The sequence below is a fragment of the Pleurodeles waltl genome, chromosome 3_1, assembly GCF_031143425.1.
Source record: "Pleurodeles waltl isolate 20211129_DDA chromosome 3_1, aPleWal1.hap1.20221129, whole genome shotgun sequence".
Lineage (NCBI taxonomy): Eukaryota > Metazoa > Chordata > Amphibia > Caudata > Salamandridae > Pleurodeles > Pleurodeles waltl.
Genome location: NC_090440.1, coordinates 514,955,882 through 514,972,036, shown reverse-complemented (window position 1 = coordinate 514,972,036; position 16,155 = coordinate 514,955,882). Strand labels below are relative to the sequence as shown.

Sequence of the window (16,155 nt, the reverse complement as noted above, 5' to 3'; positions counted from 1 at the left end):
GCATATTAAGCTTCTAGCTTGTCTTTCAGAATCACTGGGGAGACATCAGCCCTCATACCTGAGCAAAGACCTGTGATCTTGGTTCAGCATCTGCAACGAGGCAGTCAGCATCTAGCTGTGGTTCCCTGGTCGGAATCTCCCTCTGCTTGTATTGGGACAAGGAAGTGATTTTATAACTAACATGTCATCGTGATCACAAAATGTCCCTACGCAGGAATGCCAAATCTAAACTCCTACCACGTCTATCGGCAATGTACCAGACTGTATCCTTGACTGAAGCACAGAGTAAATATGTTATGGAGAACTCCAGTGCTGAAGTAGGCAAAACAGTGTGATATGAATAAAAAAACAACACCGTAGAACTGGCTATTTGAAAAATAACAGTACGAAGCCTAATAAAAAGCATGTAGAGCAAAGTGCACAGAGGCTCTAAGCTGTCAGCAAATGAATAAAATATATTCAGGGCAGAGTGCACAAAGGCCTAAAGCCTGAAGCTAATGCGCAAATAATAGGTAAAACTAACCACACTACACCCTCCCCTTGTCGGTAGCAAGTGGTTCCAATAATATAAAAGGATGCCCCAAATATAAACAATATATAAAATCATATATTTCGACAAGGTGAGAAGACAACAAAGTCATAAATTTAGGAAACATGTGACCATAAAGCCAAATTCAATATAATGTCAATTTCGTAGGAGAGAAAAAATCCAATCGTCAAACAGAAGCAACAGAACGTAGGAGCTCCTCCACTTCGATATATGTCAATATCGGAAGATCCACGCCACAAAGTACCATGGAGCAGATGTGTTCCAAAGCCCCAAAACCATTCAGGGCGGCACCCCGTGCAGGGCCTATGAAAGAGACAATACCATCTTCCTCCAGGAAGGGAATCTCATAAACCGCCTCACGAAGCAAGCGCATCCGTAGTGCACAAGTTTGGGAATGAGCCCTAATCGGGAACATCAACAGATCAGTATCGACCATTGGAGGGCGCTGCAGTGAGAGACAGAGAGCCAGTGCATGTTCAAACGAGCACCAAAGGCATCGAAACACGGGTTGCACACAATCCAAAACCGGTCTGAATGACAGAGACCAGTCACACTCCAAATGTCCCAGAAGTGTTGCTCCAAAATGCTGCATCATGCGTTCACGACACAGCTGCGCTGACGGGAGCAGCAATACAGGATCTCGTCGTGACGGGACAGCCATTGCGAAAAAATAGCAACAACAGCAAGACTCCAGCCAATAAAGCCAAAGTAATCGGAAAACCCCCAAAAATGCTTCCGAAAATAGAATGTATAGCCAAAGGTATCAAACCGAATATGGAAGAGAAGGTGTGAGCAAAACCAACACCAACGGCTTTGAAAAAATGTGCAATACCAGCAGTGCTGGATGCATTAAATATATGTCCCACAAGTTCACCGAAGTGACTTGGAAAGTTAGTATTCAAAAGGGACTGTATCTCCGCCGATGACCTTGCCACCTGAAGTGCGTAGGTCTCGCTAGCAGATGTAAGGGCCACATGCTTTTGAAACAATAAAGCTTTTAGCCGACTCAACTTGTCGAAATTAACCTTGGAAGTAGCAATATGAGGCCAGATGTCCGCTACCTCCCTAATTTGAGTGGGGGGAAACAACACATTCCCGCAGCACGTAACGGCCTTGTTGACAATGACAACGTAAACTATTCCGGCATGCATGCCATAGCAGCATTCGCTGTTAAGAACAATGTAACTGCCGTTAGAAAGCACCTGGAAAGTGTTCTTAATAACCGGGACTGGAACTCCCTTCAGATAACAAGCTAAGTTAGCAATCGAAGCGTTACACGCCCCGTGCAAGGACAGCTGTTTACAAACCATTGAATGGCTGACAGAAGCTTCGCATTCGCTGCCGCTAAGAAAAACCTCCCTCAAACCATTAACACATATGTATTGAAAGAGAAGCTCCCACACCTCGTGTATGTAACTGTCTCCCAATAGTTCATATCTACCGACCGGAATGTGCTTCAAACAAGAAGTAAATTGCAGAGTGGAGATAGGCAAATTAATAACCCCATGAATCAACCACTCAGCTGACGGAATCTCAGCCACCGTGAAAGGCAGTTTCTCCAATTTCTCAATATTCAACATAACATATGTCGCTTCCTTTTTAGCCATCAGTTGTTGCTGACGAGTCAAATTAAAGGAGATAAAGATCTTTCTGGCACGAACGTGCTGCCATGGAACGCGACCCGCCTTCAAGGTCTGAAGAGTCCAACCCAGCTGCATGATGGACCGTGTCTGACTCTGCCCATGATATAAAGAAGACATGTCCGATTTAATAATGGCAGAGGAAACAATGTTGTCAATCGTGTAAACACGGTCAGAAAGGGTATGCATGCCATTATCAACAACAGACAAAGTCTGCATCAGGTTTTCCTGATCAATCTGCCGCAACCGGGCTGCAGCCTCTTGTTGCGAAAGCTTCCAAATCTCATTATAAACTTCGTATAAGAACCTTTTCTTCCATGGTACTTTGGGACCTGACAAAAAATCTTGTAAATCAGTATCATTAGACAGTAACGTGAGATGTGATTTAACTGCATCCAGCATGGATGACTTCAACCATTGCTGACAAAGCTTCCCCACGCTGTATGTAGTTATAATATCAGCATGTTCTGGTGAAATGTAACGAGGGTCTGCCCTACTAGTCCTGAACCCCCCTGAAGAGGTGACAAAACGTTGATGACACACATTAGTGTCTACAGGCCATAATAACCACCCGCCTGGATGCAACGATGAAATGTTAAGCGTACCATTCTGGACCCAATGTGTAAATTCACTAAAAGTAGCATTCACATAGTGCTGCCAATTTTTTAATTTAGAAGGGACAGGTATACTAGGCAAATTCAAATTGTCGCTAAGCCCAAACAACTAGTCTGTTGTACTGTGTCATTGAGGAAAATCATCGGCACAGGGATAATACATGCTCTAAATAACGTGTCCCTGCCTAGCATCTGCCAATTTTTCAAACCCCAAACACTTTTCAAGTCAACAGTTTTAAACCAGTATTCATACCCCTCGACCGAAAGTTTAGATACAAACAAATTTGAATACAGTAATTTAGTATCGGTCAATAACATTTGCTTATTAGAATACGGTGCAACTTTAAAATAGTAAGACTTAGCATTTCGTTGATCATGCCCAGAAAAATATGCAAATTTATCATAATACGTTTTCGAACTCCCTTGTGGAGGAGTCGAGCAATGTTCCCATTGCACATAATTAAATATGGACTTAGGGCTACTAGCTTTATGAATAAAGTGGTGTCCATAATAGTTGTAGCAAAACATGTCACCATGATTATCTCTAAATTGGTAAGCATCTTCATCGTCATAGACAGTATAATATTGCAAATCTGTTAGCATAGAATCTACTGTCTTCACATCCCAATTATCAGAAACAATGCCAGGTATAACAAAATCATTCATTAATAACTTGAGGACATACGGTATTTGAATCAATTCAGTGGGACCATATATATCAAACATTACTTTACCCCACATAATCCCATCCGGAAATTGGTATTGCAGAAATGTTTACAGTGGACAAGTCTCTTCGAACCATATGAGACGAAAAATGCGGTTTTAACACAGTCTCCACGTGCTCAATGTCAGATCGATCAGGAAGAAAATGACCATGTATTATCAGAAAAAAAGTAACCACAAATCCCAACCATAATAAAAGAGTCATCACGGCCAAAAACAGCCACAAATAGTTCCAAGGAAAAACAAAATATGTGTGTTTAAGCCAACCCAGCATCCGTCGTGGACCGTGGACAGAAGACATCGAGGACAAGGAGCCGGACACATCATTATCAGCGTCGTTGAAGCAGCCAGAGGCAGTTCTAGCAAAAGGTGCAACTGTGAACAAAGAAGCAGATGGAGGCTCTCGCCTTGGCACGCTATAAACCACATGTTCAGAAACATCAGTAGAACGTACAGCAATTTGATCAAAAGATTCCATATTAATCGTCGTCGGTGGAACAATCGCAAGATCATCATCCACCCTCCCCAAGCTCGGAGAGGAAACAGTGTCGGTGAAAATCACCTGCAGCGGGACTTCTTCCCCAGTAGTGAGAGGGATTCCGGAACTACTGGGTGTCCCTCTTGGTCTGCTGTGCAGAATCGGCCACATGTTGTAACTTGACATTATCAATGGAAACAAAGCGATTTCCTTTGGCCCCTCGCAGTGGCGGTAAAATCACAGTTCTCGTGCCGCTTACCCCCAACACAGGGACAGGTGCTCGATAAGAAGGACCAAATAATTTTTTTACTGCGACCTTTTCACGGACTAGATCCCCAATCCTGGGTATCCAACCAGTAGGCGTTACTGGCTCATCCTTAATTCCTGAGGAGGCAGCACTGGCAGAAGAGTTATCTTCACGGAATTGTTGTAAATCCTGCAAAACAGTGACACAATCATTTATGTCAAAGGGCGTATCTGCCGCCTCCACACCAGGACCATATAGATCAGGAACATACATTTGTGTTCCAAACAGGCACTCATATGAAGTACGACCCCCCAGTGACCTTCTAGGCAAGTTATTAAGTGCTCTCTGTACTCCATACAGGTGGGCTAGCCAACCACGACCCGTACCTATAACACTGGCCGTTAAGGATTGCTTTAAATCACGATTTAAACGCTCCACAACAGAATTTCCCTCGGGATGAAATGGAGACGAGAATTGGAGTTGGACCCCCAACGAAGCCATGGTGTCCTTGAATGCCTTAGAGGCAAAAGCAGGGCCCTGGTCCGAATGAAAAGCCGCAACTGCAAATGTATCGACAAAGATGCGCAAATCTTTAATAACAGTTTGACCGTCAGCCGAGCGTTGTGGCCATACCCACACAAATCTGGAGCACGAATCTACAGCAACCAATATATATTTGTATGCACTATCTGGTGTCAGCGGACCACAATGATCCAAGTACACACACTGTAATGGTTTATTTGAAATCAGAAGGGGCGTCTGCTGCGGGCGTCTAGCCGACGACGCTTTAATTTGTTGACAAACGTCACAACAAAGGACATATTGCTTTGTCTCTTTATAGAGACGAGGCCACCAGTAACAAGCCTGTAAAAGTGAAATCGTGGCAGCCACACCAGCATGTGCAGAAGCCACCCCCTCATGGGCTGCAGAAATTAATCGAGGTCTCTCAATTTTATTGGGTAGTTCACGTACACCAATGCCTGGAATTGTAACAGTAGCATTCAGCGCACTATTCAAGCAGTAACTATATTTAGAAGGAAATCCTTTAGGAAAGGGCATGACATCAGCCGTAGCCTTTATGGCAGCCGAAATTTCTGTGTCTGGTTTGGAACTCGAACGAGTCACTGCGGCCACAGTGGCGACAGCCACTGCCGATTTCGCGGCTTCATCAGCCAAAGTATTCCCAGCAACGTGTATTCCAACGCGCTGGTGTCCAAGTGTATGCACAACATGGACGTTAGGAAGCGTTTCCTTCAGATCCGCAACCTTACCCCACAACATTTTATGTTTAATGGTGTTGCCTTTAGAATCTCTGAACCCATTCATCTTCCAATAGTGTAGATATTCATTGAAAGACTGTACACAGTAGTAGGAGTCACAGACCAGCAAGGTCAAAATCGCCGGATCCGCGTGCTCCAACGCTAACAATAGAGCTTTGAGCTCAGCCAGCTGTGCCGTGCAATCTCCCATGGTTTTAGTATAAGTATGTCGGGGGCAGAACACTTCCCCCTCCATAGTGCCGCTTACCACCGCACATGCAGCAGAATACTGTTGTCTAGTCCCAATCACTGGTTGCGCAGAGCCATCGGTATACATGACCACCTGATATTGGTCAATAGGCAACGTACCAGCAGGAACAGGGTACTCCATCTCATATTGAAGAAATTCTTGAGTCTGCAGTTTAGGGTCAAATATGTAATCTACATCAGTGGCTGTCAAAGACGTAGCCCATTGTATCAATCGCGGGTGTAAAGCTTTCGAATTAGGAACACTCGCTTTCGTAACTGCCTCTAAGGCCGGAATCGGGGAAACGACAATGATGTGTTGGCCCTGGGCAAGCGGTCTTTCTTTAATAACAGCCATCTGTACTGCAGTGAGTATTTTCTCAGTCTGTGCAAAGCGTTGTTCTGCAGCAGAATACAAGTGAGACTTGTATGCAATCGAGACTGTCTCCCCCTCATTAAAGGTGACATACGTAAACCCAACAGCCACAGGTATCACCCTGATGACTAAATGTGTCTTATTGTCCCGTGTGTGTAAGTGTTTAACTGCTAAGAGATCAGATTGTAACTCTCGTAGAATGTGTGTATGTTCAATCGTCCAAAATCTACTCGAAAAATTCGGGCGAATCAACTCGTATAAGGGTTTTATACGCGTCGCATAATCAGGAATGTAAGTTCTGCCAAAATTCAGAAACCCCAACAATGACTGGAGCTTCCGAACCGTATTAGGAGGCTGCAATAAAGCACATTTCTCCAAAAAATGTGGCGCTAAGCTTTTGCCCTCACTCGACAACTCATATCCCAGGAAAATGACGCTGAGGAAGGCAATCTTTGATTTCCTAAAATAAAATTTATAGCCAATATCAGCAAACCCCACAACAATACGCGATACACGCCTTAGATGTTGCAGAATCTCATCGTCCGTCAGATATATGTCATGAACATATGATAAAGCTTCAGGGTCGAACTTGTGCAGCATTTCAGTCACACGAGCCGAAAACAGTCCTGGGCTATTCTTATACCCCTGAGGCAAACGACAAAAAATTTTCTGAGAGCCAAACGCACTGAAACTGGTATAGTCCCGACTTTCGGGCGCTATATTCTGGCAGAAAAATCCATTCGAGATATCTAACGTAGTTTTGTATTTCTTACGCACTATATTATTCATAAGCGCTGCGCTATGTGAATTCTGTATTGCATATGTGCGTGTATGACTATTCAAATGTATGTAATCCACCACTATCCTATATGAATGGTCTGGTTTAGCAACCGGAAATAAGGGATTATTCATCGGCGAGACACAGGGCTCAATTACACCCTGGTACTCCAATTGTGTAAGAATTTTCCTAACCGATGCCCTTGCCTCAAACTTGATAGGATACTGCGGTTGTGGCTGAGGTTCGCCCTTTATTGGAATTACATGATAAGGTGATTGTCTATCCCACCCCACGTTATTTCTATACAGGGCGGGAGCCTGTGCTAGAGCCCATGATTTACTATAAGACTCCGCTAGTTCTCTCGGAACAAGTGGTGAGAAGGAAGGTGTAATAACCTCCTCCCCAACCGGACAGTCGCAAACAAAGTCAGGTGGCCAATCCTGTTCGGCCAGCAGAACATCATATGATTTTACCACATGGTCCCAAAAAATGGCATTTACAATACGGTCAATGTCCCCTTCCAATCGCAGAGTCACTTGATATACTCTATCAGGATCAGAGACTCGCATATCCGCCGTCTCGACTTGTATGAAGTCATCAGTTGCTTTCACCTCCAGATGCTCTAGAAGACTCCGGCGAACTATTGTGACCTCTGCCGCGCTGTCTAACAGTGCTAACGCCCATGTCTTGTTCGTCAGGAGAACTCTCTTCTTGAGCGGCATGTCTAACTGAGACTGCTGCCACTTTCTTCTTTTTAAATTGCTGTTTTTGTTGCAGCTGTTTCTCTTCTTGTTTAATAGAAACCTCCGCCGAGCGTTGTGAATCCTGTCTCGGTTTCACGTACTCCGTCCTCCGCTCTGACCGCCCACCTCTCTCACTTCTCTTTTCCGAGGAGGCCTGAAAGGAACGAGATTGGGGTGTATCAGTATATTGATATCTATCAGGCGTCTTCAAAGTATGCCTATTCCTGAGATTATACTTATTCTGTGGGGTCTCCGGTTGCGGAGACTGCCCACCATCTTTTTTAGGTGTTTGCTGTTTCTTTTCCCAGCGCTTTTTCGAACCCTCAGGTTGTTGCTGTTTAGCATTATCTTTATTATTTTTACCCTGTAATTGGGGTTTTTGTGGTCTAGCCCCTAGGCTATCTCGACCAATACTAGAATATGTTTCGCTATTATTCTCGGAAGTTCCCGCTCCTGATTAAGCAGCGGAACATCCCGAAGACGCATTCGCACTGCTAGTGCTACTGCCTCTCCTTTGAGATTACTCAAAATAATAGAAGAAACTGTGGCAAAATTGCCCAGCAACTGCATGCCCAAATCTAAGGCAGGGGCAGCCCCATATTCATCTTGAATTTGTTTAAGCACGTCCAGTAAATTAGCTAATGTCGGTGTACCGTGTGCCGTAGTGTAGAGCGCGGCAAACACCGTGCCCCAGGTATTACAAAGGTCCACCGGAGGAACCATCCCATACGGCAAACACATCGTCAAAATTCTATGTTTATCCTGAGGTCCCGTATGGGGAAATACTGCTTCCAGCGTATTAATTTTTTGCGCCAGCCAAAATGGAGTCTCCTCTCGTTTAACCGGTACCTTACCCATAACTGAGTGTACAGTGGCCGGATTAATACCCGGAACCACTGCCTGTGGGTGCGCGGAGCAGCACGCGCTGCGTTTGTATTTAGTGTCTGCATGACAAACTGAACTAATAGTCTATATGTAGCCGTTAAGTCTGTATATAAACGACGAACTTCAACCACTGCCAATTGAGCAACCGCAGGATGAGGTGTATATGTAGCCAATAAAGGCCAGGTAGGACCATCATTACTCAGCGGACCTAACCTAACTTGTGCTACTGTGTGTGGGAGGGCGCCATCAAGCCAATTATGGTGTTCTTGATAAGATAGAGGTATCTCTAAGTAAGCGTAAGCCCTGTATTGTCCAGGGACATTCACAACAGTGTATTCGTGAAAAGTATTTGTACCCCCATCCACTGCTGGAAACCCGACCCAAGAATAAAAAAGTTCCATTCTATAGGCTGCATGGGCGTCCACCACAAAAGTGACTGGACCCCCCTGGACCGTCAGTCCATGTGCCAACAGATGTCCTGTGAGCGGGTGACGCATATTGATTGCTATATTCACTACATTAGGATTCGCCATTTGTAAAAAATAGCTCTAGGTCAGAGAAGGCACACCAATATCGGGGTTTTCCTTTTAAAGTTCAAGCTTGAACAACCAACCACTAAGCAATAGGAAGCACCTATCCCGTGGCGGCGGAAACCCTCAGCCCACGGACGTCTCCGCATACGGAACCGAGGAGTCAAAATATATATGAGACCAAGAGAGTCAGTCGGACCTAAACATTAGAGCCAGACCAAACGTTGGGCGCCATGTCGCGTGGGCTCTCATTATCCTAAATGAGACTACTGGATTTCTAGGCAGCAGGATCGATAACGGTGTGGGGGACTGAGTCTGACCCACGTGTAAAGAACTCTGTCACCCTAAATCCGGTTTTTGCTCCGGCTAACTAGCAGTGCCTCATTTCTCCCATGAGGAAGAAATGATTTGGCAGCCGAGCGCATGACATCTTTGGAACTTCTCAGGGAAGTCGTGGTCACTCAGATCCAAACCAACTCTCTTATTTCCAATATGATCTCATATACAAATGACAAAGACAGTATAAGTTTTATATAATGTTTTAATAAAACGACTGTATTTTAGATATTAAGGCATGAGCCGCAATAACCAGAACAATACAACAAAGTAGGATTGAAATAGTCACCAGGAGAGTAAAACATAAGAACAAAGCTATCATATTGTCTAACAGTTTCTACTCTCCCTCTGCTTGTTCTATATAGAGCACAGCATGTTAAGCTTCTAGCTTGTCTTTCAGAATCACTGGGGAGACATCAGCCCTCATACCTGAGCAAAGACCTGTGATCTTGGTTCAGCATCTGCAACGAGGCAGTCAGCGTCTAGTTGTGGTTCCCTGGTTGGAATCTCCCTCTGCTTGTATTGGGACAAGGAAGTGATTTTATAACTAACATGTCATTGTGATCACAAAATGTCCCTACGCAGGAATGCCAAATCTAAACTCCTACCACGTCTATCAGCAATGTACCAGACTGTATCCTTGACTGAAGCACAGAGTAAATATGTTATGGAGAACTCCAGTGCTGAAGTAGGCAAAACAGTGTGATATGAATAAAAAAACAACACCGTAGAACTGGCTATTTGAAAAATAACAGTACGAAGCCTAATAAAAAGCATGTAGAGCAAAGTGCACAGAGGCTCTAAGCTGTCAGCAAATGAATAAAATATATTCAGGGCAGAGTGCACAAAGGCCTAAAGCCTGAAGCTAATGCGCAAATAATAGGTAAAACTAACAACACTACAGTTCCTGTTCCAGAGTGCGCCACGCAGGCCAAGGAGCTCCCACTTCAGACCTTGGGGCAAGGGAAAAGGGGGCTGACCGATGTGCCTTACTCTGTCTTGGCAAAGGCTGCAGCTGTGGCTCCCGAGCACCTCTCTGTTCTCAGGAGGCGTAGGGGGTTGGCAGATGCTTAGCAGAAGGCTGAAGTGGAGGAGTCGGGTGCTTGGATGCATAGTACTCCTTGACGCATAGATTGACCAGAAGGCAGCAACCAACAATAACAGCATTCAGTAATAGCAAGTGGACACAGAGATTTTATTTGTGAATTGGTGGAAGTGAATATAGGGACGGTGTGCTGCCCTAGCACACCTGCTAGAACAAATGGAGTCTTCTACGCTTTTTGGAGGTAGGAATATGTGATATTTGGTCTGTGACAGCAGAGGTTTCCATGAAGCTCTTCATGAAGTCAAAGAACATTAATGCACTTTGATGCACCTTAAGCTTTGAAGCTATCCTGAAGTCAATGTACTTAATGAACTTTAAGGCTCTCAATGCACTTTACCCTGGTGGCCAGTGTGCTCAGTGTGCAGAACTGTGCATGAGGCTAACCAACTAACTTTTTATTTTAAACCTGTAACACTTCATTTTGGCTGGAACCTGGAGGCATTGGATGTGCTGGAGGATCTAGTATTAAGGGGTAGTGCCCTTATTAATCTCCTAGGTGTCCTAAGTGATTTTTAACTATGTGATCTATATACTGTTACCATTTGCAATTTGCGGTCATATAGTTTTTACAGTTTGCGGCACTCTGTGATGCTCCTGCAGGATTAGGGTGAGTGGTGTTCCCTTATAGCGACCTGCATGTACGCAGGCACACATGCAAGCTACAGTGGGAAGCCATTCAATGATGAGGGGGTCAGTTGTTAGGAAGTGCAAGTTTACACTTGGGATAAATAAAACCACTGGTGGTAAAGTTTGGTAAAAAAGTAATAAGGGATCTGTAACTGTATCTGTAGCTATAGCAGTGGTGGTAACTCCTGTTGTATCAGTGGTGGCTATAGCACCTGAGAGAGCACAGGTAATAGTGACATCAGAAAAAGGGGATCTCTTTCATCCTTTGGGAATTTCTTGAGCTGAAAACACTGGAGAAGATCCAGGAATCTTTGCTTTAATGCTATGCGTGTGCCCGGATTGGACTGATCTGGTGTTACTAGGGGTTGAGGAAGCAGTAGTCTTGACTTGTCCTACAAAGGATCAAAAGAAGAGTAACTTGAAGGGGAGTTATCAGAAAGAGAACAGAATGTGTCTAGAGGGCATAGTAAGCGTCAACATAGTACAGGATTCACAGTCTGTCTCACAAATCATGATGGCAAGAAAACTTTGTTCAGGGAAGCTGGCAACTCAGCAAGCTCGTGAAAAAACAGATCAAATCCCATTAGGAACAAATCTGGCCATTTTGGATCTCTTTTGGGCACCATTCCTATGATCTTGTTTTTCTCAAAAGGCACAAAATCCCTTTGAGTTTGAAGGAGCAGAGGAGGTAGGCGTAAAAAACAATTCTTCCCCATTAAAAGAGCTATTTCAAAAGAGTATGTGAAAGAAATTATAGAGACTTTATTTTCAAATTCCACCTCAATTAAAAATGGAGGGATCCAAGAACAAGTGTAGAGTGTCCTTGCAAGAGGGGTGGCAGCAGACAACATGGACGGGCTGAGATGGTCATAGAGTCTTTCTCTGAATTTATGATACTAGATATCAATTTTGTTTTTTCTGAAATACCTGTGCAAAGGAAAGTAGGAATCAGTTTGCATAGGATGACCCCAGTAGCAGTAAATGCAATTTTTTTACAGCTTCTTAGTAGTACTCCAAGTATAACATCTCCACCATTATCTGAGCAGTCCTCCATTCCATATATCAGTGATTATACATCTTGCAATTTACCAAGAGACAAAGAGCCTCATTACGAGTTTGGCAGTCCCGTGACTACCATGTTGACGATGGCGGTCTGACCAGCCAACAGTCCTGGCGGAGCGGACCGCCGTCTTACGAGCTTGGCAGTCGTACAAACAGACCGCCAGCACCACCAGGCAGTACAGACCGCCACGGTCACAAGGTGGCACAAACAGGCTGGTGGAGACAGGGTTTCCGTTAGACCTATTACGATGTTGCACACCGCCGATGTGACCGTGGCAGTCCAACCACTATACCTACACAATTTGGATACAACCATCTGGGACACACATGGAAGGACTGCGCTGGAGCAAGACATCAAGGCTGCCACCCCCACTCAGTGGACTCGAGGTGGGGCGTCTACGCTGCCCACAAAGCTTCATCCCTCAGGACGAGGGAAGGAGGTATCCTTACTCTTGTCTCTCCACTCCTCATCCATACCAGGCGCACGAAAGGAACAGCGGCTAATTCCTAAGCGTGGTCATGAGCTCCCCGCCAGATGCCAACGCCCACCGCCCAGTCCACCAGCACGGATCCCACTCATCTGTCACGGCACTGCCACCATTCAGCCAGTTGACGGACCCCGCCACAGCCACGCCCCGATGGCGCCATTGGCTTGGAAGGCTACAACACTAATTCCAAGCCACGCGTGAATCAGATGGTGCGGTGCAACGGTCTCTGATGCTGCACTTGGGGGGAGATGAGCTCTTTGATTTGTTTGAAACGCTGACGGACATTGGGGATGACGACGACTTCGACACAGCGGTAGAAGCACTCAACAAGTACTTTGACCCGCAGCTCAACCCTGATTATGAAAAACTCAAGTTGCGGCAAGCCCAGCAGACCGACATTGAATCGGTGGACATGTTCTACGCGCATCTGCGCAAGCTGGCAAGCACCTGCACAGGCATCAATCAACACAAAGAAATCCGGTTGCAGATAATCCATGGATGTCGCTCCTCAGCGCTGAGAAACTGACCCTACGACAGCCAGATATCTCGCTTGATGACATCCTCATCCTAGCGCGATTGCATGAACTATCCAGAAGCTCCGCCGAAGACATGACTGCCGCCCTGTCACGGTCATCCATTGCTCCACGCCCAGCCAAACTGGACCCCATAAAAGAAGACCAAGTGGCCGCCGTCTCCCTTCGCCAAAGTTAGCCCCGTAGGGCTCAGCAGGCCCGGATGGAGGAAAAGGGGTGCGGCAATTGCAGCGGTGAACACCGCATGTCAGGTGCGTGCCCGGCAAAGGTGTCAAAGGTCAAAGTGTGAAGCACCAAGGGATGGAAAAGGAACAACTGGGGAGGTAGTGGGAGAACTCCAAGTTTTTTTTCTGTCTTGCCCTGGGGGGTCAAAGGGTAGCGAGCACTGTAGAGTGATAAGAAGCGTAAAAGGGCACTGAAAGAGCGAGCAGAGTTATAATAGAGAAGTTTGGATATGGTGAGCAAAGGAGATGAAGTTAGGAAAATGTGCGAAGGCTGTCTCTCTGGAGTATAGTTGGCGAAACTTCAAGGTTAGTAATAGGTTATAGTTTGTGTACGCACACGCCAGCCGCAAAACAAATGAAAAAAGAATACATTATTGATTTAGACAGCTTGGTACTGCACACCGGATGATAGCCAGTCACTGCATTTCACTCAAAAAGGGTTTTCTCCCCCAGCGGGGCACATGTTTATAGTAGGTGAACACGAGGACATTTAAATATACTTATTGAAATTCGTTATTTAGGGCCAGATGTAGCAAAGGGTTTTTCCCATTCTGTGTCAATGGGAAAATGTGTTCGTACATATGGCCCTAAGTGTGCTTAAAAAAACTACCATAGAACTATACAAAAACATTAACACGTGCATAATAATTAACAGAAACACCACAACAATGTGACACAGCATGCATATAAAAATGATTTTTTCCTCGTCTCTCCTCTGTGCGACACATACAAGTAGCGAAGTATTGTATTGGAGTACAGTACAGGACTTCAAGTGAACAATCGTAATAATACCTCGCCGATTGACACGATAGCGTCATTATGCATGAGTGATGAAAACAATTTATTTTATAGACTAATCTACTACCATAGGTTCCAGTTTTCTAGCTACTCTCAAATTCCCTTCACACTGGCAACAGGTAATGTTGCAGAATTCGTCAATGTGATTATGTAAAAGAAAAAGATCGACTAAATATGTTTCGAATTCTATGCACTTTTTAATAAAATATTTTACACTGAAGGCAAAATGCGGTGTACAAATACATTTGTAAAAGACTGTTTCCGCCCGGGGTCGAACCGGGGACCTTTCGCGTGTGAGGCGAACGTGATAACCACTACACTACGGAAACACTCCACGATTGCTTTTGTTTGTGAAACTGTTTACCAGTACGTTGGAAAATGTCATCATTCCAGAAACGTAGTGTTTTTATTTTTTTTTAATGCGATGTTCATTCCTAAAAGTTTCGAAATTGTATATTATTCTATATGCCCCCACCGTGAGGCGGTCAGCACGATATGACCCAGTGGCAACTAAAAGAAAGCAAAACGATCGATTCGAAAAACAAAGACCCAAAATAAGCTAATGCAATGAAAAAAGTTAACAGCTTACAATTTACGATAAAATAGAGTAGGCTTACTTTTATTACATGACCTCGTACAATGCGTTTATTTTAAACTATGCACTAGACCCGATGCATGTTTGAAGCCTATTTTTGTCCTTTCTCTTACACAATCTACATCTCTACATGTCCCCTGTTTGGTATGTTTTACGCGTTTTGCTTCCCGCAATTTGACTTTCGCCTCTTCTAGCTCCCCTTAGTGTTTTTCTAATACAGCATTATGAACTCGGTGTTTACGCCGTCTTATTTCCTTTATCTGCTTCTCGAAATCACAAGGTCCTGAATGAGACTTGACGCCTCATGTCTGTGAAAGAAAAAAAAACATGAGCACGCCCACCGACGTGTTTGTAATCCATAGAACGTCAAGCTTTAACATAAATTGGAGCCCCAACAGCAAACAAAACACAAAGAAAAGAAAACCATTCCCACGTTGCAGGTAACCGGACAGCAATATTACAAGATGGCTGCTGCTTTCACCTGTGGGTGAGTACAGCAGCCATCTTGGTATGGTGCAGATTATTCATTTCAACAGATAGATACACCCCAAACAGGACCTTTTCGGAAACCTTCACATTAGTGAATACACACCATTGCTATCTATGTATTTATATGTATTTCTAAATAGTTCGCAAAACACAAGCACGTTCTATTCATACTGGATCCACTGTCGCATAAGCAAATTGTAGCCTTCCGATGTCGTTGCTTCAAAGAAGACTACGTTTATAGCTCAACAAACTCGATAAAATCAACCCCTTTCCCGCTGTTTCATTCAGCTACGCCATTTTTAAGTCCAATGGAATACGTGGAGTCATTCAAAGACTACTGTTCCCACAGATGAGCAGTCAGATGATGTCCAGAATGCACTTCTCTCCCACGCGACGCACGGTCAGAGGGTGCTCGTTACGCACGCACACCTCCAGACGTTTGGAGATTATGAGACTATTGTTTATTTTGAGGGTCGGGGTGGGGAAGAGGGAGAGTGGAGAACGGCAAATACCGGTCTGCGAGAGGGACGTAGATACAGAGCATAATAGAAAGACAGACAGAGGTACAACGAAGGTCAGAACTATGATACAAGGAGGGCCGGAGAGATAGAACAATGATATAGTGGCTGGCAGATAGATATCCCGAGTTGGATGTGATGGAGGTAGATTGAAGCAGACAGAAAGAGATACGTAGGCGGATAGATATGGGCATAAAGAGACACATATAACTAGAGACAGGTATAGATGGAGGCAACAATATATATACAAAAAAGATGGATAGCTACACAGATACGGAAATATATACGTAGATAGTTATGCAGATAGACTG

The 16,155-nt window shown here is 44.6% G+C and overlaps 1 non-coding gene across 1 annotated transcript; it reads right to left on the bottom strand.

The window, feature by feature from the left end:
* Positions 1-14,498: 14,498 nt before the first annotated feature.
* TRNAV-CAC (transfer RNA valine (anticodon CAC)) lies at positions 14,499-14,571 on the bottom strand. The gene has a single exon. It is a non-coding gene; the product is annotated as a tRNA-Val (tRNA).
* Positions 14,572-16,155: the final 1,584 nt, after the last annotated feature.